We start from the raw sequence: 25,690 nt of genomic DNA on the forward strand, positions 1-25,690 counted from the left end.
ATCTTCAATAGAACTCTCATCTTACCAGAAGTTACCTCTAAGATTTGGGGTGAGATTCTCTAAAGGAACGCATTGTGGGATTCTCTAACACCCCCCCCCCCCGCCGGGTTACTGCAAAAGCTGGCGATGCCCCATAGAAGCCTATGGGCTTCTACAGCGACCCACTGCCACCCTGCACTGACCCCCCCATCACCTGTGTCCAGGCAGCACAGAGCTGTGCTGCCCGGACCTGTGACCTCCTCCTCCCTTCACTTTAATCCTCTTCCAGGAGGAGGACAGGCCGCCCGGCAGCAGCAGCAGCATCCAGGCCAGGTAAGGGAGGGAGGGGGGAGCCGCCAGGACCCGCTGCACATCCAGGCCAGATCGCAAAGGACAGCTCTTAACAGTGGTGTAGCTAGGTCCCACGTTGCCCGGAGCAAGGGCATGTTTCCCCCCCCCCCCTGATTTGTAGTAGGCAAGGCTCTTTAGCAGCGAAAAGGGGGCACCACCGAACATTATAGCACACACCGCAATGCCCATTGCACATTTTTGCAAACTTTGTAATGCCCATTACACATAAAGCCACATGCCACACATGAACACATGATGCCCATTACATACTATATAACAAACTGTAATGCCCATTACATACTCTATAACAAACCGTAACGCCCATTACACATAATGCCACACACTGTAATGCTCATTACATATTATGCCACATGCCATAATGCTCATTACACATTATGCCAAACACTGTAATGCCACAGACATTGGGGTAAGGGTACAGGGGTCATACCCTAGGGATAAGGAGTGTAGAGGGGTGAGGATGTGGTAATTGGTGTCTCACACACACATGGATAGGGGGTTAAGCAGAGTCACACACACATAGAGGAGAGGGGTAAGAGTGGATCAGACACCAGGGAAGTTGGGGTAGATGGGGTCACAGAGGAAGGGGGTAGCAGGTGACAAGCTGTCACACAGGTAAAGGGGGTACAGGGGGGTCAAACGCCAGGGATGAGTTCGGGTAGAGAGGGTGACACACAAACACACAAAGATAGTAGTGTACAGAAGGTCACATAAAAAGGAAGGGGGGGGGGTCACACAAACATAAGGGGGGTTAGTGGGTACAGCAATCCTTGGGTACTCACCAATCTGTGGGGGGAGTTGCAGGGTGTCAAAGAGGCTTGAGAATTCATGGACAGGGCAAAGGGATTCCCAAGAGGGTCTGTCTCTGTACCGGAGCCCTGCCCGGCTTGAAATACATACAATGGAGCCTGTACAGGAAAGGGACTTGGAGGAAGTGCTTCCTCCTTGGTGCGGCAGCAGGAGGATGGAGTTTCTGCTTCCCCCATAGTGCGAGGGAACTATTGATAGACAGTTGAAGTTCCTTTAATCAGCGCTCCAGCCGAGCAGCGCTGGCTCTGGATGCGCTGAGCTCCTCTGACAGACACTAGAGGTCATGTTCACCTCTAGCGTCTGTCTCCTGCAAGGCGGTGGCCATCTTTGGAGGGGCCACTGCAGGCAGGTAGAGACCAACACATTTTTTTTATATATTCCCTTATTCCAAGGGTGAGGTTTAGTGTTTGCGCCTGATTGGTTGTACCTCAACCTAAGTTTTTCTAGAGACCAACAGAGACTGCAGCGCCAGCGGGGTGAGCTGTGGAAGCGGGCGAGCAGGCGAGCAGGGTGGGGGAGCCGGCGGCAGAGTGCACGTCTCCGGCGCCCTGTGATTTCTCTATGCCCGGAGCTTGTGCTTTGCCGGCTCTGCCCTAGCTACGCCGCTGGCTCGTAACACAAGAGCTGTCCTTTGCCATAATTATCTCATGGGTTACAGCATATGTGATAATTATCTCTGCGGTAGCCGACGATGTGCGGCGGACCGGGGGCGCGGATGTTATAGCATCCTGCCCTTGGGAACAAAGGGTCTTATTCTAGTTCACTCTTAGATGGACAAAACCCTGTGCACTGGAGGGGGGGGGGGCAGATAGAATATGTGCAGAGAGAATTAGATTTGTGTAAGTTATTTTGTTTCTGTGCAGGATAAATACTGACTGATTTATTTTTACACTGCAATATAGATCTCACTTTGAAGTAAAACCCCACCCAAATCTAATTCTCTCTGCACAAGTAACATCTGCCCCACCTGCAGTGCACATGGTTTTGTCCATATAAGAAGGATTTTGTCAGAAAGAGTGAACTAGAATAAGGCCCAAAGCAACAGGAGTTTCCGAAATACTATAAAATCTCAGCAGTTGCTATGGGCAACCAATCAGATCTATCTGTCCCTGCCCATGGATTGATTGCCCATAGACGATGCTAAATAAATAAGAATTAGATTCTGATTGGTTTCCCATGGCAACATCCCATCTGAAACAGAACTCCCATCTTAGTAAACAAGCCCCTCAGTGTTGACCATTTAATTAGATAATGCTCAGTTGGTAGTTTGTTCCCTGGATGTTTTTTATACCACTTGTACGGTAGACAAAAATGGAAATTGATGTGAATGTGTCAAGTGCTTTAAAATCCTTTCTAGATGCCTGCAGAAATTCTTCACTTCCCACATATTTGTACTGGAGTCTGATGGTTTGTTTCTCAATGTTCAATTAATCTTTTTCAGAATTTTTGCTGATAAAAGCCTCAGGCACCAACTATATTCTTCTCGAGCTCTTACTCCCCTGCATCCAGTGCTCAAAGTGGGCCGGTATACAACGGTATGGTACAGTGGCACTTCAAGCACTGATCTTTTTTTTCTTAACTTTAGCATTAGCATACTGTATCTGACATGCAGGCAGACAGGCAGCCCCTACACACCAGACTCCCTCCCACCTCCTTCCATGGCCAAGGGCGGACAGCCCACATCTTCTCCCTTCCCACCCAGTGGCTGCAGTCAACGGGCAGGCCCTCTCCACCCGGTGGCTGCAGTAAATGGGCAGCGTACCAAGAAAAAGAAAAAGATTAAGCAGCGCTGATATAGATAAAAAATTGGATTGGTTGATCTATCACAATAGATTTTATTAATAAACTATTAAAATAATTGTAGTGTAACCAGCATACACATATGTAAAATCAATTTATAATGCAACACTGAATTTATAGGTTTGTGTGGTTCCTCACCAACCAATGAGTATGGGTGTCCTGGAGAGTCCTGTATTATGGGCTCATAAAGATGTTTGTAGGTTCCCAAATGGTCATCCAGAGGGAGAACACGTGATGCAGATCTTTTGCGTGAAGTGGCCCAGATTGGCACAAATAACCAACTCCTGCAGCAAGCTCCTTGTAGTTGATGTTAAGTTCTCAACCTTCAATGTATGAAACCATGGATCCACAATTTGTATTCAATTTGGAATGGGGCAATCCTCGGTCCAGATGTCAGGACTACAATCCAGAAACACCTGGTGGGAAGGCTGCAATATTCCACTTACGCGTTTCACTACGTCAGGTAGCTTTATCAAAGGAAATGGGAGGCGCCTCTGCACCACACTCCCATCGCAGCTGCCGGAGTGTAGGTGGATGGTCCCTTCATCTCCCCACCCGATGCTGCATTCACCTGGAATTCCCCACCCAATGGTTGTGGGCAGCCAGCACCAACCTCCCGGCAGCCAGCAGACAGTCCCTCTCCACACTAGGTCAGTGTGGTTATGTGGACATTTATTTATTTATTTGTGTGCTTCCCCATCAGTCAGCTCTGGGGGGACCGCTGTAGGGGAGGAGGATTGGGCCTCTCTGTCCCTACCCACGTGTTCTTCTGTCTCTGATAGGGTGTGCCATGTAAAGTTTGGCTCAACCGTAATGCAAAACGTGATTTTTTCCCTCAATCTGGGTGGCATAACGTGAATTTTTTCCTCAATCTGGGTGGCATAACGTGATTTTTGGCTCAATCTGGGTGGCATGATGTGAATATTGGCTCAATCTGGAGGCATGATGTGAATTTTTGCTCAGTACCAGTACGGGTGGCATGATGTGAATTTCGGCTAGGTCTGGGTGGCATAATCTGAATTTTTGCTCAGTCCAGGTGGCATGATGTGAATTTTTGATCAGTTCAAGTGCCATGATGTTAATTAAGGCTCAGTCTGGGTGGCATGATATGAATTTTGACTCAGTCAGGGTGGCATGATATGAATTTTGTCTCAGTCCGGGTGGCATGATGTGAATTTTGGCTCAATCCAGGTGGCATGACGTGAATTTTGGCACTTTCATTTTGGCATAAATATGCCCATACACAGAGGGATCCTGTTTTGCGAGGCGATGCACGTACTTTTTGAACTAGATCACATCTATTTCAAAACGCTGCAGCTTTAGCACATTGCATGCTGTACATTTTAACTAGGTGTGATCTAGTTCAAAATGCAAGGAGCACATTGCTCCATGTATGGGCACCTTAATGTGAATTTTTGCTTCATCCGGATGGTATAATGTGATTTTTGGCTCATTCCATTTGAATTTTGGGTCATTGTGTGTCGCATAAGGTGAATTTTGGCTCATTCCGTGTTGCATAATGTTTAAGGGTCAAGTGCAGTATAAGGGGGTCTACTATTTTGTTGAATAATGTATATAAGAGGTATATGGCGTGGCACTCTACACTCATAGACCAACCCCCTTTAAGTGACCATGCCCCCTTTTAAGTGGCCATGCCACCTCTTCCTGGAGTGCGCGCACGCATTGCCTGCTCTATTAGTGGTTAGAAGTTTTTTGGGGGGCTGCACCCACACTAAGGAATCTCCTGCATACAACAAGACTCTTCTAGCTTCCAAACCTTCAACTCACTTCTTCAGGCAGCCTATCAAATTCATATACAGTGGCAGATTTTTTTTTTTTTAATTACAGCAGCTCTTCTTAATACACTCCATACAGAACTTTACATGTGATCTATCTATACTCACAAAACACACTGCCTCCAGGCCATGTTGCTATGTAACTGGATCATTTAGCCCAGGGGAATAACTCCCAGAGGCAATGGAAGTGCCAGCCTAAGGGGCAGGTGCATGTATAGAAGCATCTGCGTGACAGTGGTATCCAGATATGGCCGCTGCTCTTCCACTGGCACACTTGTATATTCATTTGCTTTATCCCAGGAGCCCTCCTAACACCTGCAATAGAAGACAGGCTCCCATCTGACACTGCTCAACCTATGCTGCAGCAACTGTGAGATGGGATGCACAGGTGAATGCTTATTCTGAATGGTCGTGAGTCTGAGTGACCCTTCTGCCATTTTTACACAGCAATGCTGCAACCCTTAATTTGGGGGGTCACCAAAGTCCAACTTGCTGCAGGGCAATTGGGTTGTAGTAGCCCACTTTGAATAATTTGTAATCTGGCTGGACCATTCCCAATATGTAGCCATTATATTAACATATCAAATTTCTGTTCCCTATATATTGTGAGGGAACTCTTACCTCTTTATCTTTCTGTTATTATAATCCACTCTTGTCTCATTAATGCTTTGTCCCCAATTGTAATCGTCAATGGAATACTATATAAATACATAAAGGTGACATTAAGGGGGAAATTTACCAAAATGGATTCGTAAAAAATAGGTGTATTTGTAGGCAGAAATACACCTATTTTTTACACATTTGTATTTTCGGGATTTACAATCCCGAAAATACAACAATTCGTATTCCTAATGATGGGACACTCGTATTTGTATTTACAAATACGAATGTCTACACCATCGATAGGATACGACAGGAATCACCATTCAAAAGAATGGTGGTTCCTGATGTACTAAGCAGCCGTACTGATAATACAGCTGCTAATTAGTGTAAAACAGGCACGCAAATACGACAGGAAAATACACCTTGCTTTCCCTGTCGTATTTGCTTTAAGCCTGCACGGATCAGTCAGATCCGTGCAGGCTTCAGTGTAAAAAAATAGAAAAAATAAATAAATAAATAAAAAACCAGCGTGGGGTTCCCCCCACAGCTGTAACCAGCACCAGGCTGAAAGAGCCGGGGCCGGTAATTAAAAATCAGGGAACCCGACAAATAGGGGTTCCCCGATTTGTAACAACTAGCCCCAGGCTCCAGGTCCGGGGCTGGTTCCCAAAATACGGTTGACAAAATGACTAGGGGTCCCCCGTATTTTAAGAACCAGCCCCAGGCCAAACCAGCCAGCAGGGTAATGCCACAGCCGGGGGGAGACTTTTTATACAAGTCCCCCCGGCCAAAGCATTAACCCTCTGACCAGTCATCCTGGCCAGGGGCCCTGGGGTAGTGGGGACCCCCCCAATGAAGGGGTCCCCCCCCTCCAGGACTTACCTGACCAGGCTGAAGCCTGGTGCTGTCCCCGGTGACCCTGGGCTGTGGTCACCGGGCTGATCTTGGTGTAAAAAAAATAGAATAAACTGTTGTTTAATACTGGTGAACTATGAGTCCCAGCAAGCATCCCCCGCAAGCTGGGACTTGGAGTACCACAAGTCCCAGCCTGCGGGGCATTAAAGGGCCCGCTGGCACTTGTAGTTCCACAGTATGAAAAATAGTAAAATAAACACACTGACATACATTTAAAATAAAACTTTAATACATCCAAAGCCCTTACATACTGATACTTACCTATCTTCATCCCGTATCTTCATCCCCAATCAGGAGCCGCTAGGCCGCAAGGTGGCCAATAGCGGCATTCAGGGGCGGAGCCGCACATGTACACAGTACAGTGCGGCTCTCAGCTGTTCGTCTGGTTCACGTTCTCGCTTTGTTATTTTGCCAAGACCCCCTTGGACTACGTCGCCCTGGGACAGGTGAGTATGGTTTCTTTCCACAGCTTCCACGATGGATTTCGTCAGACTCCAGACGCCAACGCCATCGCCGACAGGTATGCCGACATGGATACAGACGCCGACACAGACCAGGACATCAGGACCAGGGCTACCTACGGGATGAAGATAGGTAAGTATCAGTATGTAAGGGCTTTGGATGTATTAAAGTTTTATTTTAAATGTGTGTCAGTGTGTTTATTTTACTATTTTTCATACTGTGGAACTACAAGTGCCAGCGGGCCCTTTAATGCCCCGCAGACTGGGACTTGTGGTTTTCCAAGTCCCAGCTTGCGGGGGAGGCTTGCTGGGACTCATAGTTTACCAGTATTAAAAATAGTTTATTCTTTTTGTTTACACCAAGATCAGCCCGGTGACCACAGCCCAGGGTCACCGGGGACAGCACCAGGCTTCAGCCTGGTCAGGTAAGTCCTGGAGGGGAGGGACCCCTTCATTGGGGGGGTCCCCACTCCCCCAGGGCCCCTGGCCAGGCTGACTGGTCAGAGGGTTAATGCTTTGGCCGGAGGGACTTGTATAAAAAGTCTCCCCCGGCTGTGGCATTACCCTGCTGGCTGGTTTGGCCTGGGGCTGGTTCTTAAAATACGGGGGACCCCTAGTCATTTTGTCCCCCGTATTTTGGGAACCAGCCCCAGACCTGGAGCCTGGGGCTGGTTGTTAAAAATCGGGGAACCCCTATTTGTCGGGTTCCCTGATTTTTAATTACCGGCCCGGCTCTTTCAGCCAGGTGCTGGTTACAGCTGTGGGGGGGACCCCACGCTGGTTTATTTATTTATTTATTTATTTTTTCTATTTTTTTTACACATTGCAGCCTGCACGGATCTGACTGATCCGTGCAGACTGCCAGAAAAATTCGTATTAGCGGCCTTATATACGGCCAGCTAATACGAATTAATACGACATCGGAGGGTTACAAAGCAGTTGTATATGACTGCTTTGTAATTTCCCCTCCGGAACACGACTTTGCATACGACTGAAACAGTCTTATGCAGTCGTAGAGGAAATACTAATACGAAAAACTAGGTTTTTCATATTAGTAAATTTCCCCCTAAATAGGATGCGATTTTTAGTAAGGTTCTGAAATTGCACATTATCGCATTTACCAAAATCACAAATTTTTTCCAAAAATCTAAAATTTAATGGGATGCAAATTTGAGGGTGAAAAGTGCGATATGGTGTGATATTGTGTGAATTTTAATCATGCAAATGTGAGAATTTTAGACATGAAAAAGTGCGAATTAGTGGACACGTGTGATTTTTTTAGTAATGATACTGTAATGTACAAATGTTTAGACATGTGACTTTGGTACTTATGTATTATCTGGGCTCCCATGTTAAATGCACCCCATTTTTTCATACCCCTACTATCCAACTACGCATGGAGTTGATTTTATATAGTGTGGCGAGTGCAGCGAACCACCGTGCTCGAAGCGTGGCGAGCGCAGCGAGCCCCGCAAGGGGACGCGGTCTCATAAGAAAAACGGGAGCCCAGATATTACATAAGTACCGTGACTTTTTATGACATGAAAGTTTTAGGTATTTAGTTAAAAAAAATGGCAGGGGGTCCCCCCTCCTGAGCAAAACCAGCCCCGGGCTCATTGAGACAGACCTGGTTCCATAAATATGGGGGACAAAAAGCATAGGGGTCTCCGGTATTTCTGAAACCAGCCACATTCTTGGATCGGTCCTGGTTCCAAAAATATGGTGGACAAATAACTGGGGGTCCAGCATATTTTGGAACTGGCACTAGGCTCCAACAGCCCGTGGTGCCCTGCCACAGCCGGAGGACACTTTTTATGTAAAGTCTCCTGTCCGTACCATACTCAGCGTGACTGGTCAGCCTTGGGCGGGGTACACAGAAACATAGAAACATAGAGTTTGACAGCAGATAAGAACCACTTGACCCATCAAGTCAGCCTCTATTTTAAGCATGTTACCTCAAACCATTTTGATCCTTATTGCTTTGTAAGGATATCAATATCCCTATCCCAAACATGTTTAAATTGTACTACTGTATTTGCCTCTACCACCTCTGATGGGAGGCTATTCCACTTATCTACTATTTCTGTGAAGTAATTCTTCCTCAAATATCCCCTGAATCTTCCTCCCTCTAGTTTCAGTGCATGTCCTCGTGTTCTGTTGCTCCTCTTTCTGTGAAGAATGTCTCCCACCTGTACCTTGTTAAAACCCTTGATATATTGAAAGTTTCTATAATGTCCCCACTTTCCCTTCTCTGCTCTAAAGTATACATATTAAGATCTTTTAGTCTTTCCGGGTAAGTTTTTTGATGTAGGCCATGCACCATTTTAGTTGCACTTCTTTGTACAGTCTCTAATGTATTTAATATATTTATATCCTTCTGGAGATATGGCCTCCAGAACTGTATATTCTTCCCTTCATTTATGCAGAGCCATGGAGGGTGTTTCTCACTCCCCTGCGAACTATAAATTGTATCTCCCTTACATTATAAAGGAACAGTGTGAAAAAAGAGGTGTGGTCTTACAAGATGCGCAACCACACAATAGTACCCCCAATTAAAAAAAACGCCTGTCAGTAGCACAATCTTGTTCAAATTCCCACATACTAGTGCCCCTTACACAAAACAATTACCACAGTATTAGTGCAATTTACACACACATACACACACACATTGCCCACAGTAGTGTCTCTTAAACAAAATGACCATGTTATTTTTGCCATTTATACAGTTACACATATACACATAATGCCCACAGTAGTAGTGCACCGTATACATATAACACCACAGAAGTAGCGCATGCACATTACGCTTACAGTAGTAGTTCCATGTAAACACATAGGGGGAAATTTACTAAAGGAAATTTGTAAAAAAAATAGGTGTATTTGTATCTAGAAATACACTTATTTTTGACATTTACTATCCCAAAAATATGGCAATTCATAGTCGTATTGATGGGCTATGAATATGAATACGAATTGCCGTATTTTCGGGATAGTAAATGTCAGAAATAACGGTATTTCTGGATACAAATACACCTATTTTTTACAAATTTCCTTTAGTAAATTTCCCCAATAATGTCCACAGTAGTAATGTCCACTGAAAAGTAAATCCAGTGTTTAGCTGTAGCTGAGTATTTTCTACAAGCAGGAGGCATGAGCACAGTAACAAGTTCTGTAGACTCTTTGGTCTTGGCACCCACATGAGTAGGCAAAGCTTTGGAGGGCAGTGAAGTCAATTACTGCATCTGTACCCACCACATCTATTAATATGGGTGGTGCTGGTGTACAGCACACAACAGGCAGCTGGACAGCCATGGTCTAGCCCAGGGCTGGACAACACCGGCCCTCCAGATGTTGATGAACTACACATCCCAGCATGCCTTGCATCAGTTTCAGCATGGCCACATAGCAAAACTAATGCAAAGCATCCTGGGATGTGTAGTTCATTAACATCTGGAGGGCCGGTGTTGCCCAGCCCTGGTCTAGCCAGAAGGAAGCCACCCTGAGCCTCCACTCTGAGGCTCAGTCAGTGTCAGTCTGTCACACACACAGTAACTCATCAAACTTGGCATGCTATCCCACCCCCATATACATTGCACAGCCACAAAATATAGGATTCTGCGGGTTCAGCATCCTATACTTTGTGGCCAGGCAAGGCGAGCAGAGGCAGAGCAGGATGCTGAGTGTGATGAGTAGTGATTGTGTGCATGTCCTTCGAATTCAGACAGCTCCAGCTGCCAGTAAATAGTCATTGTAAGCGGTTGGAGGTTACATAGTTACATAGGGCCTTATTCTGGTTGGAGCGGCCGGGCCGTACGCGCACGTCCCGGGGTTTTTAATGATCTGCGCATGCGTACATTCGCTAATGCGCAGGCGCGAACACTCCACAATGCTTACGGACGGGTCTCTACGTGCGAAAAAACCTGTACGCGAGTGTACGGGCATTGGGGGCGGCATAGGGGCGTGATGAGGGGAGCGGCCGAAATAATGAGGGAAAATGGGCGTAAATATGGGCGTACACGGGGGTGTGCACCAAAAATGAGCGGTGCTACTACCGCACGATCGACTAAAGCACCGTTCATTTCGGACACAAAACAGGCGGCCGCCAACCGCCATCTCAAACCACCCCTACAGATACCGCATGCCAGCGTGCGCCTGGGTTAGCTAATTTACGCGGATTACTACCAAACACATACACCTGAATGTAATAAGCAATGCTGCAGTCTATTAAGTCCAAACCATGATTTCACTACCTGCAAGCCACACACATCACTCTAACACATTGGAAGCTTATCTCCTATATATTTGGCTACATCTGTCACTCAAAGTGGGTGTCTGTGTCTATAACGCTCTGTTCCTGGACTTTCCTCTTAATGTGTGATTGCCTTCATCTGTGCTGAACACCTTTCTGAGAAATTAACCTGTTTAAAACAGGTGATGGCAATCATACATTAAGGGGAAGTCTAGAAACAGAGCATTGTGTCCCTCCTGGAGAGGGTCATGTTTGGAGGTATGTGACAGAGAACCAGCCCAGTGAGCCCACAGACAGTGCCAGACACCCACTGCCTTCCCATGTTGCCCAGCACTGCTACTCCACAGCCACCAGGTGAGCGCCCCCCTCCCGCGATTTGCGGCAAAACCTCCCCCCCGCGCGCCCCCCCCCCTCCCGCGATTCGCGGCAAAAACACCCGCTCCCCCGCGACCCCCCCTACCGCGATTCGCAGCAAAAACACCCCCGCGACCCCCCCTCCCGCGATTCGCTGCAAAAAGAACCCCCCCACGACCCCTCCCGCAATTCGCGGCATAACCACCACCCCGCGACCCCCCCCTCACGCGAATCGCGGCAAACCCTCCCCAGTGACCCCCCCCCCCCGATTCGCGGCAAAAAGAACCCCCCGCGACCCCCCCTTGCACGATTGGCGGCACCCCCCCTGCGACCCCCCTCCCGCGATTCGCGGCACCCCCCCCCCCGCAATTCGCAGCAGCCCCAGGATTAAATGGCACATGCAAAACACTGACATGGCTATGGTCGACAATGAAAAAGGTTGACATGAGTTTTTGAAGATTTATTTTTAATTTTTTTAATTTTTTCATATTCATTGTCATGTGTCGACATGGACACCAATGAAGTGGCACACTTATGTCAACATTTACATGTGTTGACCTTTCTGTGTTGATTTTTTCTTGTGGCGATTCGCGTCACACCCCCCGCAACCCCCCCCCCTGCGTTTCGCGGCACCCCCCGTGACCCCCCACCTCCCGCAATTCGCGGCAACCCCCCACCGGAACACCTGTTAACCCCGCCCTCCCGCGATTCGCGGCACCCAACCCCGCGACCCCCCCCTCCCGCAAATCACGGCACCCCCCGTGATTCGCGGCAGCTCCAGAATTAAATTGCACATGGAAAACACTGACATGGCTATGGTCGACAATGAAAAAGGTTGACATGAGTTTTTGAAGTTTTTTTTTCATTTTTTGAATATTTTCATATTCATTCTCATGTGTTGACATGGACACCAATGAAGTGCCACACTTATGTCAACATTTACATGTGTTGACCTTTCTGTGTTGATTTTTTCTTGTGGCGACTTGCGTCACACCCCCCCACCCCCCCCACAACCCCCACTCCCGCGATTCACGGCACACACACACCTCCCCCGCGATTCTCGCCACCCCACCCCGTGACCCCCCCTCCCGTGATTCACGGCACACCCCCGTGACCCCCCCTCCCATGATTCGCCGCAACCCCCGCCCCGTAACCCCCCCTCCCGCGATTCGCGGCACCCACCCCCGCGACCCCCCCTCCCGCAATTTGCGGCACCCCCCCGCGATTCGCGGCAGCTCCAGAATTAAATTGCACATGGAAAACACTGACATGGCTATGGTCGACAATGAAAAAGGTTGACATGAGTTTTTAGAATTTTTTTTTATTTTTTGAATGTTTTCATATTCATTCTCATGTGTCGACATGGACACCAATGAAGTGCCACACTTATGTCAACATTTACATGTGTTGACCTTTCTGTGTTGATTTTTTCTTGTGGCGATTCGCGTCACACCCCCCCCCCCCCGCAACCCCCACTCCCGCGATTCACGGCACACACACACCCCCCCCGCGATTCTCGGCACCCCACCCCGTGACCCCCCCTCCCGTGATTCACGGCACACCCCCGCGACCCCCCCTACCATGATTCGCCGCAACCCCCGCCCCCGTAACCCCCCTCCCACGATTTGCGGCAACCCACCCCGCGACCCCCCTCCCGCGATTCTCTGCAATCCCTCCCCTCCCGCGATTCGCAGCATCCACCCCCCCACAACCCCCCCTCCTGCAATTCGCGGCACCCCCCGCGACCCCCCCTCCTGCAATTCGCGGCACCCTCCGCGACCCCCCCTCCCGCGATTCGCGGACACCTAAGTTGCAATACAGGGCATCTTTCATACAATTCTAACCATATTTCTCATATACAAATGTTCACAAATTAAGGGGGCGAAGCCCCTTACGACGGTGTGAACAGCGCCCGTAGGGCGCGATGAATCACCTAGTCTTTCTATACTTCTCTACATTTAAAGGTTTGTTTAATTTAAGGTAAGAATCTTTGTAAGACCTGCTTATATATATGCTAAGGTAGGTATTTGTTAAACAGTTATACACATTCACTACGTGCTTTCATAGACTTTACACAGTAGCACACTCAATCGACACAAGTCGACATGTGTCGACGTGTTCACTCTAATACAAACATAGGTTTTGTATTTATGATACAATAACATAAACCACATCTAACACCTACAAAGGATGTTTCAGCAATGTTTTAATCCCATGGCCACTATTTTGCACATTAATTAATTCAATCAATTAATTAATTTTCATAATTATAGTTGAAAGGCAACATTTGCAGGTCCATATATATGAAGGGTATGTCAGCGTACACGGACGTACGCTCACTCTCACGAGCGGTGACATAAGCTGACTTTTCTATTGAAAACAATAGGGACCCGTCCGTGCAAGCTGGCGTACGCTCAGATCTCCGCAAGAAGGCGGTGGGAAGACGGACGAGAGACGTCCGTAAACGGCGGCGTACGCTCAGTTGTACGCCAGTTGTCGGAGTGTAAGGGCTGGCCCGTCCGTGTACATTGGCGTACGCTCATTAGTACGCCACTCCCCTTCTACGTTGTTTATGCCCGTACGTATGCGGCAGAGTTGTGGGAGGACTTAACCCCAACGGCCGCGTACGGCTAGCGTACGTTAATTGCGAACGTACGCACGTTTGGCCGCACCGATCAGAATAACCTCCATAGTTACATAGCATTGTATTTAAGGTTGAATAAAGACTAATTTGTTGCTATATGACATTGAGCACTACACCCCAGTTTGTTATCTATTTGGACTCCTAGATCCTTTTCAAGTTCTGAATTACCCAGTGCCTCCACTCTTAGGTTATAGCTAGCACATTGGTTATGTTTCCTAAGGTAGATAACCTTGCATTTATCCACACCGAACCTTATTTCAACTTTTTTTGCCCACTCATCTAATTTATTAAGATCGCTCTGAAGCATGAAGACAGGCTCGGTTGATCTAATTACTCGCCTCAGTTTTTTGTCATCAGCAAAGATAGAACCATTGCTGAGTATACCCACCCTAATATCATTAATAAATATATTAAATAAAAGGGGCCCTAGCAACGACTCCTGTGGCACTCCACTTAGTACTGGGATCATATTTGATACTGCGCCGTTTACAACCACTCTCTGTTCTCTATTACACAGTCAGTTCCTTACCCATCTACAAATTCTTATCCCTAGTCCCAGATCTTCCATTTTATTTATCAACCTCTTATGTGGAACCATGTCAAAAGCCTTGGGTCAGCTTTAGAGAAGCCTGCAGTGCTCACTGCTGATGAGTGGGCAGGCAGAGGTTGAATTGGTTCCACCTCTAAGTAGATCTTTTCCAGACCACATTAAGCCCCTATATACAGACAGCTTTATTTGTTGCCTCTGGGAATCAATGCATGAGTTAAATAAATAAAATACATAAATAGCAGATGAAAGACTTGGGGCTACAAGTCTTTTAACGCTTGGAGAGATAGAGAGAGAGATAGTGTAGACAGACAAAGTGCCAACCAATCAGCTCCTTTCTGTCATTATACAGGCTGTATTTGAAGAATTACATTTAGGTGCTCACTGGTTCATAGTTTATCGCTCTCCACTTTATCTCTCTTAAAGATTTGATCGCTCTAGCCCACAATCTATTATTATATATATACAATATATCAATTATGACAAAAGTGCAACAGTAGAAGAGGGTTTGCCAATCTAAAAGCTATCCATTCCTATTCGTCAATGCAGTGGCATAACTACGATTTGGGCGCCCCCTCCCCCGCAACTAAAATTTGTGCGCCCTCTCCTCCTCCACTCCTCACTGCTGCTGACCAGTCCAATGCTTCCCTCAGGGACCAACAAATCCTCCTGACTGTTGTCCCGGTGCTCCTCCTGTTAGAATGTAATTTGCAAAATGGCCATCGCCTTACAGCATACTGTTATTTAGGATTCAAGAGGAGGTGACCGCCTCCTCTAGCATCCTTAACAACCATCTGCTGTGAGGGGGTCGCCATTTTGTGACATTCTAACAGGAGGAGCACTGGGGCTGAAGACAGAAAGCTCTGCTGGTCCGGAAGCGACAGATTTGGTGGCGTCCCCATTAACCCCCAGCCATAGCCCCGCAGACCCCGCAGCACCCAAACTTTCCTAGCACCTCCAAGCCACAGCGGGGTCTGCGGAGCTACAGTATGGTTACACCACTTCGTAAATTGCTGCAATTCGCTGGGCTGCGATATATTCACAGGCTTGCACAGGGACAGGATATCACTGTGACTGGGCAGTGGCTATCTGATCGCAGGGCTCTGCAAATTAGCAGCTCAGATACCAGGTATGAATCAGGACTGCTATCAGAACACTTGCTTATTAAGTGAGAAAGCTCTACCATCCCCTTTGTAGTCTGTCCGTGGGCATGGTGTCTGTCTATGGACAAACCCAGTACTCAGCTGGTCTGCATGGCACCCAGGGGCGAATTTAGGGATCAGGCCGCCCCTAGGCACAACCTGATACACTCCCCCCCCCCCTCCCCTATTTTCACATAATCATTGTTTTGGCTGAACTTTGATTTTATATATATATATATATATATATATAAAATCAAACTTCAGCCACAGCGGTACGCACCTTTTTTGTTAAATTTCTGTAGTGCAGTGAAGTGAACTCGTCTCGAGAGGGAATGAGAGCGGGAGCCTGGAGCTGAGGCTCACAGTCACACACACAGTATGACGCCCACCCTGCACGCCCATTGACACAGCAGCCAATAGCGGCAGGGGGGGGCAGTGGCTCAGCTGGGCTCAGCTGAGCTCAGCATCAGCACGCTGAGCTAGCTGAACTTCCGGACCAGACGGTGACATCGCTGTGGCAGGAGACGGACTACAGTGCAAACACACATGTGAGAGGGCTGTGGTGAGTGACAAGCGGCACCGCCGCCGATCATGACACCGGCAGCGCTGCTCATCATTTGCTAATGCCCGCTCCGCCTGGCCATGCTGCTGCACTGCCGGCCATCTGATCTCAATGTTGCCCACTGCCGCCCACACATTGTGCCGCCCCTAGGCCCGTGCCTCACGGGCCTAGTGGAAAATCCGGCCATGTCTGCTAAATCAGGGTATTGGATAGAAGGTCTCTTTGGAGCAGGTGTACATAGAAAGGAAAAAAATAAAGTGTAGCGTACTGTATACTGAATATTGAGTGTTCTAGGTGGATGTAGAAACCCTATTTCCCTGAGAAGGTTGACATTGTATTTGTTGATAATAACTTTTCCTGACAGGGAATGTCAGTTCAATAAAATAATTCTTCTAGCAATAGACTCGTGTGTAATTTTAGTTCATGATAAAGTAGGTTTAAAATTAGCAAAATTGACAAATTCACAATAATTGCCATAATGCAGTGATGGCTAACCTTGACACTCCAGCTGTTGTTGAACTACACAACCCAGCATGCCCTGCATCAGTTTTAGCATGGCCAAATAGTAAAGTTGTAGCAGGGCATGCTGGGATGTGTAATTCAACAACAGCTGGAGTGTCAAGTTTAGACATCACTGCTATAAAGCGTGGTTCTCACAATGTCATATTTTCATCAATACAGCAAAAAAGACGTGACAGTGCGTATTAAGAATTGACTTTTGGTTTAGTTTTACATTTGCTATATTTGGTTCATTATGAAATTGGGGCTAATTCAGTCTGGATTGCATAAGCAATCCAACATTAATTTTCCCCGATGGTGCTGAGCTTTGCAGGACCCATTCTTTGCGTGCACAGGATGAATTCTGCAATCGCATTGCAAAACAGCAAATAGCTCTGCCTGCCTGACAGAGAGTAGTATTAAAGGACAGGGCCAGGGGCTGGGGTAGATGGAGTTTCCTGAAATGGAGGCATGTTACTCCTGTTTTCTGAGAGTGGCTAGGCCAAAGTCTGCGATGCACAGTTTAATTGCCCTTGCAGGTTAGACTTACTTGTGTTAAACTTACTTGGTGTTATGGAGGTGGGTCTAAAAGGTGGGAATTGTGTACATTTGCTTAATGACACGACAGTACGTCCCTGTTCCCTGAAGTGGCTTAAGCCCCGTACACACGGGGAAAGATATATTGCTCAGCAATGTATTGCTAGCAATACATTGCTGAGCAATATATTGCCCAGTGTCTCCTTTTCATCAGCGACGAAAAGGAACCTCTGCCAGGGGAGCCGCAGAGGTAATCAGCTGGTCGCAGGAGCAAGCTCCTGCGACCAGCGATTAGAATGGGGCTGAAAACGGGAGCGTGCACCCGGCGATTTATCGCCAGGGCACACTTCCATCACTGGCAGTATGGTCGCCAGCGACCATATTTCCAGCGATTTCAGCCCCTATCGCCCCCGTGTGTACACAGCTTTACTGCGTCTCCTCTCTGGGTTTCTACTGGAGAGGAGAAAAAGTTACATAAAAACTAAGAACTACTTAGTCCATCTAGTCTGCCCTAAACACAAGTACAGGCATACACTTACACACAAGGGATCAACTCATTTTTTTTTTTTTTTTGAGGTGGAGCAATTGTATTTTATTGCCTTACAAAACAAGTTCTACAAAACACAGACAACCTCTATATTTACACTATAGCGTGCATAGCCTATACAGCAACATTTAAGAATTGTGCAAAGGCTATAAAATACATACTGCACATACATGGATAACACAATACAATAAGTACTGTAAAAAATACTGTAATAAATAAAAAAAATACAAAAAAATATATATATATTTTTATAATTTAAAAAAAAATGTATTTATTATTTTTTACTCTATTCAACACTTATATACTTGTATATTTTAAAACCCCTTCTCCAAAATAGCTGCTCGTATCATGCTAGTGCAGAACATACACATATTCTACAATAAGTACTGTATTACAGCAGGGCCGAAACTAGGTGTTTCGGCGCCCGGGTCGGCAGTCACTTGGTCGCCCCCCCCCCCCCCGCTCCCCCCCCCAAAAAAAACAAATTACTGCCCTGGGGACAGGCAGCGGGGGTCCGGGGACTGGAGAAGGTTAACTCCGGCTCCTAGCGCTGCCGGGCGGTGGGCGGGAAGCAGATTTTGAAAAGACTTGCCGGACGCTGATTGGCTGAATTCAACCAATCAGCGTCCGGCAAGTCTTTTCAAAATCATCAGCGATTCCCGCCGCCAGGCAAATAGCGAGCGGCTGTGTATGTGAAAGCTGCCGCTACACCAGTCCCTGGACCCCCGCTGCCAACATACCTGTGTGCAGCCAGCGGGGGGTAGGCAGCGTCCAGGGGTCCAGGGACGGGTGTAGCGGCAGCCTTCTCTCACTCCGTCTCCTAGCGCTATCTGCCTGGCGGCGGGAAGCGCGATGTCTTTGAAAAGACTTGCCGGACGCTGATTGGCTGAATTCAGCCAATCAGCGTCCGGCAAGTCTTTTCAAAACCTACTTCCCGGCCACCGCCCTGCAGCGCTAGTAGGAGCCGGAGTTAATCCACCAGTCCCCGGACCCCCGCTGCCCGTCCCCGGGACCCTGGTAGGAGCCAGCGTTAACCCACCAGTCCCTGGACCCCCGCTGCCCATCCCCAGGACCTCACACTAGCGCCCCCACCAACCAGCGCCCGGTGCGCGTGACCCCCTAGCCCCGCCCTAGTTATGGCCCTGATTACAGTTACAATTGGTGATTTGCTGGACACACCTTGTGATGCTTACTGTGCAGAAGATGGTTATAATGACTGTTTTTAACATGAATTCCATCCATTATACATGTTCAAATAAGCATCAGGACACTCAAGTCTAAATGAAGGACAAACCAGTATAGTGCATTTATTTACAACAAACTACTGTATGATGTGGGAATGTTATTTTGGGAAAGTAATAAGGTAAATGATCAAGGTTCTAAGTTCTAACACAACTGCAATCCTGTACAAGACACTTGCTTGCTGGAAGAGATTTAAATTAGATCAATATCTGTACTGCAGAGTAAAGATTTACAATGATAGCTTGTGCCTCTAGAGCTGTAGCACTCAATAGGAATTTTTCAAATAGCCACCAATAAGTACTAATGAGTCCAATAGAGCTGCAAGATTTTTGAAAGGAAAAAAAAAATCACAGTTTTCTCATGAATTAAAAAGAAACTAAAAACGTTCTAAGAATAAAGGTTAACAGAATTTAGAGGATAATCAGCAAAGGGCAAAGCCAACATCATTAATATATTGCTGTCCAGGCTAACATTGCAACATATTCATTACTGTTTCTCTTATGAGGGTCATCTGTCTAATCTATATGGTAACGGAGGACCATTCGCTAAAAGCTGGTGTTGAGACTGAAAAGGAGGAGACTTCAGGGAAGGTAGTAGTTCCATCAGTTTAATGAAGACTAATCAATTTAGGCAGTCCTTTAATTTTCACAGAGCAACACAGTGTTGGAACCAGGCCTAAACATCAGGCAACATAGCAGAAGCAGTCATTGCAAGCTGCAATGCAGAGGCCAGGGAGATGATCACATGGGCAGTCGATAGGGGGAGTTGTGGATACATGGCTCAATGAAAAAAGGTGGCTGGTTCCCAAAGAAATTTCTGCCATTAGAAATAAGGACATTTCCCACCACTTACTAAGAAAAGCCCTGTTAGTATATACACTGCCAATCCACATGTGACTGTGGGATCACAATAACAGACAACAAAAGTGACATATGGCCTTTGGCTCACATATGGAATAAAACTGCTCTGGAGATATACAGGTTGAGTATCCCCTATCCGAAATGCTCGGGACCACGAGCATTCCGGATAGGGGAATTTTTCGGTTTTTAGAATATTTTTTTTAGGCTTACTTTACCTGTCCCCCGACGGTGTCCGGTGGTCCCTCGGCGTCCACGCAGTCCCCGGGAATCCACAGCAGGCCTCCAGCATCTTCTCCAGGGCCTCCAGCGGTCCCAGGAATGCATTGCGCGAGTACCGGTGACGTCACCGGCGCGTGCGCACACTTGCGCAATGCATTCCTGGGACCGCTGGAGACCCTGGAGAAGATGCCGGAGGCCTGCTGTGGACGCCCTGGGACTTGGTAAGTATGAAAAGAGGGTTAGGGGGTAAAAAAAAAATTTGAATGATTCCAAAAACCACGTTTTTTGGAATAATTCGGATAATGGATGCACGGATACAGGATACTCAACCTGTAATAATACTTCTTGTTGTAATTGTATAAAAACAACATATACTGTACTGTAGTTCCTAATTACATGTATGTGGCATATACTACGATTATTTTGTCATACTTACTGTATGCTGCAATTTATTTCACAACCAATCCTCTTCGGAAACTCATCATGTGCTTTCAGTTAAACCTGCACCCAGTGCTCCATGGCAACAATAGCCTAAATTGTGTCCATTAAAGAGCACAAAAAGTGCCAGGTGTTGCCTGGCAAAACAAATACAATAAAAATAAAACACTGAATCAAGCGCTCCACTGTTATGTAAACCAACACACATATGATTAGCCTCTATGACATGGGGATTCTTCTATCCACTTCAGAGTCCACACAATGGGATTCATTAAATCATCAGTACAGGTGGACTAAATACAAAAAGCAATAGTCCTATATATTGTTGTGTCAATTGTTCTTATAGGAATCTGCAGCAAATGTTGCCGATCATATTCTGGTTATGGGAAGATCCCCACAATTTGATAGAGGGTCACCTCGTGCTGTGTCAAACCAAATAGATGCTTACATAAATGCTTACATCTAAGGGAAGGTGACAATCATACAGCAACATATTTAAAATTCTCAATGTGAGTGATCCAAATACATTCATTTTATTCCCTGGTTGAGAGTCTACCAATAAACTGCCATACAATAGCTGGTGTACCAAACAAAGATCTGTGGCTAAAAATATTTTTTTTTTTCTAAATATAGGTTTTGAAAAAATAAAAAGATTAACAGCATGACCACATGTATTCTCATGGCATGGTGATGCTGTAAGTCAGGGGTAGCCAACTGCAGTCCTCAAGAGCTACCAACAGCTCACGTTTTTCAGCTCACCTCACAGGTACACAGGTGCACTCATTACCGACTGATACATTTGAAAAGATCCACAGGTGGAGCTAAATACTTCACTTGTGATTTCTGTGAGGAGACCTGGAAAACATGCACTGTTGGTAGCTCTCGAGGACTGGAGTTGGCTACCCCTGCTTTAAGTCATTCTAGGATGCCCACCCGGAGCAGTAATGATGTTTTTCTGCAAGCCAGCAGCTTACTCCACAGGTAATAAGAGGTCTTGTAGGAATACTTCCTAGAGTGACCTATAGCATCACTTTAATAAAGACTGCTCTAGCTGAAATGCATTAGCGGGATACAGTGGAGTGTTACCCTAATGGGCCATCATGAATACATTGGTGAGTCTTTTTTACATTGATGATGACCTAAATCATGATCCACAATAATTGCTACCGATTCCTATAAGAATAAATTATACTACTCTACATAGGACTACATAGGACTATTGTCTTCTATGTTTATTTCCAGGATTATCTATGTATCGCAGAAATATTGAAGTTGAAGAAGACAATAAAGTTTAAAGAAGAACCACTATTTAATCTAAATTATGCAGGTCAGGCTGGGCACCAGCATACCAGTTGGTGCAAAGTTTGCTGTACTTGCTTTTTGTGCTTGGTCCCAACTCTGAATGAAATCCAATTAGTTATCTAAAATTATGACAACTGTGGGGTTTATTCAATCTGTACTGCTATTTCCACCGGCGGAAATAGCGGTACTCACCTATACAAAGCTGCCATTTCCGACAGCATTGAAGGCTTTCTGATTCTGTCGGAAACAGATGCTACTTGTCCAACTCACGTCCAATTCCGACAATTTAGCATCCATTTCCGACAAAGTGCAGCCATTCTGACACTCGGCAGTAGAAATATTAAATACGACTGTCGATTTACAGTTGGAACGGGTTGAAAACAGTCGTTAATCCAACTGTCGGGAATGTCCCAAAAGTCGGATTCAGGATTGAAAACCCCCCAAGATCCTGCAATGTATAAAAACAGATAATATTTTTTTTTACATAAAGGCAAAAAAGTAGAGTAGAGTGGTTGAAGATTTATGGAAAATTAGCACAAACTCAGATTTATCTTATTGGCTCTTCAAAACAGGTGAGAAATGGAGATGTTTTTTTTTAGATCGAGACATAGCAGAGTAAATCCAAAACACTAATTTCTAGAGTATACCTACTGTATACATGGACGAAGTCCAGGTGACGAAACGCGTAGGGGCGTGGCCTAGCGTGACCCAGACTGTGGAGCCCAGGCGTGAGTGACCGCTCCAACAGTGGTAACAAGGTGTTTTTACACCATTTCTTATGCGAATATTTCTGCAGTGTGTTAGACCGCCATTCTTGGTACGTTACCGGACCATTTGTGGTGGATTGTTCTTAAAAATAAAAACCCTTTTTACATGTGATAACTGCACTATGGAGCGCTATATATATATATATATATATATATATATATATATATATATAGCAAGAAAGGAGTAGAGGTGCGCTTCGATATGTTTCACCAACAATACATTAAAATCAAAAATGTTTATTTCAAACAGTAAAATGTATAAAATACAACAAACAATGGTTATCCAATAGTTGTCTTCACAGAGGTGTATAAGTTCCTGATTCGACCAGTAGTGAGGATGGTCTGAGATACCCTACGCGTTTCGTCCCTAAGGGACTTCTTCAGGGGTAATACACGTGATCAATCTGTTAAGGCAGTTTTCACTCATGTGAGAGGGAAACTTCTCTGATGTTCAGATTAGAATAGTGGTCGGAGTTGTTAATCGTAGGTCGTAATACAGCCGATATTCAAATATCATGACGTTTTAAGAATATTGGAATTCTCCGGAGTGATACACTAATAGAACAGCTCTCCGGCTGAGTCTTTTTCAATTCTGCGATATGCACAAAATCAATGTGCAGTGGGGTGTCCGCAGTCCAGGATAAACATAAGTGATAAATCATTAAGGTACATAGCGAATGAAGCGCTTCAACGAAACACTGACAGGGGCAGGTTTTCATTCAGACCTTTCGGGGAAACCGCATCTAAGCGGTGAATCCAGCGAGACTCGAGCTGGAGTAGCTTTCTCCCGCGATCGCCTCCACGGATGGAGATTGGTACGCAATCAATCATCCGATACCTGAGGCTATTGAGTTATTTATCACTTATGTTGTTTTACTTGTACTGCATATCTATGCATCTATTATGTAAATGTTCATTATTTACATTCATGGTATTGACGCTTTGTATCCTCTTTTTCACTTTATAGTTTTTTCTTGTTACCATGGTGACCTTTGTAAGCGTCCAGACACGGCCGAGAGGCTGCTTTCTGATGACGTCACTTCCCTTGGCAGATGGGCGGATCCTTTGTTCCGTTCCACCACGCTGAACCCCCTGTATGTGTTCATCTATAAAGGTATGTTTCATTCACTGTATGCTTATCCTGATGACAAATGGAATACATTTGAAACGTTGATCAGCAAACTTGTTTATCGAGTGATTATTTGACTGCTATTCTCGCCGTGCGAGTGCCGCACCTTCCTGCATTATACTACTACATTGTGAAGGCACCGTGCGCAAGTTATTGAAAGTTACTGGGAGTGCCAAGCCCTTGCACAATATATTGGTTCCCTGAAAAGGCCTCCAGCTTGAGCACCCAACACCGTTTTCAGTCACTACAGGACTTTGGCTGTTTATGCCTGGGATTTGTTTGTCCCTAATTTTTTCCTTTATTCTCACTGAGGTGTGGGTGCACACAAAATTGGATACAATACTACCCGTTATCTACCTGTAACATGGCAGAAGGAGGCGCCGACATTGACACGGAGGCATTCCACTTTGCAGCAGGAGACACACATAGCTTCTCCGAAGCAGAGATTGAATCCATTATCCAACAAAAAGGTCTCAGAGATGAAATCCAAGCCTGCACGCCGGACACAATCTTCCGTGACCTTCTCCGTCTAAAAAAGAAGGAAATCGACTATTATTTACACTCAATATCCCTCAGCGACTACTATAAATGCAAAAAGATACCAAGAGGATTTAGAGTCCGCAATTGCCCAACTATTGGACGGTTTGATCCCCACTTTTGCAAACGCTGGGTAGGGATACTTAACAAATGCTCCCTGGACCTTATGGTCCTTGTGATTGAGCAATCGAGCAAAGAACTTGAAAACAGAAAATTGCCAGTTTTGAACAGACCAATCTTCCAATTATGACAGCCGATAAAGACAAAGACTGGCTGGAACAAATGAATTGCCAACTTGCCACGTACAAAAGAGACCTCCTACTTTTCAAACAAGAGAAATTTACAAAAGTTGAAGGTGATTATGAACGCCATAATGTATACAGATGGCTCTCTGGTCATGCTGGCGACCAAGGAAAACGAATCCCCTTTTTCAGAAGAAATAAACGTCAACAAGGTCGTCCAAAAAATCGTTTTGACACTGATTCATCCCAGGAACAGGGCAGTTCCAACAGTGATATGGAGAAAAATACTTCCAGCAGAGGCCCTTTAGGGGTTCGCACCCGGCGAGCCAGAATTGCCGCAGGAGATATCCTACAAGACGAGGAGGACAATGCAGGAGATATGCAAAGCAAAAACAAAAACAGGAGAGGCAGACCACCGACCCAGAAGAGACTTTAATCTTCAACCTCTCGTCATATGATCTTTCTGACAGCGAGCATCAACTCCTCAGCCACGGGTTCTCATTTATTCCCTTAGTTCCATTTGATGACCTTCAATGGCGTGTGGAAAAATTTGAACTTATCAGAAAATTAAAACTTAAATCATCTTAAACCACCGGCACTTCCTGCGGTTAATAAAGAGGTCATCCCGCCTGCTATCAAAAAATTTGCCAAACCATCGACTTTTGACCCACAAACCCACAATCCGAGTATTAAGACTTTTAGTAGATTGGTTGATCTGGACATCTCTGTTGCTATGAAACAAGAACCACAGAGACACCCTAATTTATCAGCACTTGAACACCAAGCCATTAAAACATTGGCACAAAATCAAAATCTCATTATCCGCCCTGCGGACAAAGGGGGTGCAATTGTGCTCCAAGATCGCCAAGACTACCACTCCGAAGTGATGCGACAACTCTCAGACACCTCGACTTACAGAAAATTGTCTTGTAACCCCACTTCTGAAAGCTCTAATAAATTGAATGAAGCACTCATGCTGGGCGTCGATTTGAAAATCATTTCTTCAAGTACAGCCGAGACTCTATTGCCCAAATTTCCTGTTGTCCCAGCTCTTTACACGATCCCAAAGATCCATAAGCAACTCCAATCGCCCCCAGGATGCCCAATTGTTTCTGCGAATGGATCGCTATTTCAACAGGTA

General features: G+C 46.0%; 1 protein-coding gene across 1 annotated transcript in view; it reads right to left on the reverse strand.

Annotated features, from left to right (window-relative positions):
• Positions 1–25,690, reverse strand: part of LOC146058433 (uncharacterized) — a 122,076-nt gene that overhangs the window by 14,593 nt on the left and 81,793 nt on the right. The window lies entirely within an intron of this gene.

The sequence above is a fragment of the Crinia signifera genome, chromosome 2 (assembly GCF_055691185.1).
Source record: "Crinia signifera chromosome 2, ASM5569118v1, whole genome shotgun sequence".
NCBI classification, from domain to species: domain Eukaryota; kingdom Metazoa; phylum Chordata; class Amphibia; order Anura; family Myobatrachidae; genus Crinia; species Crinia signifera.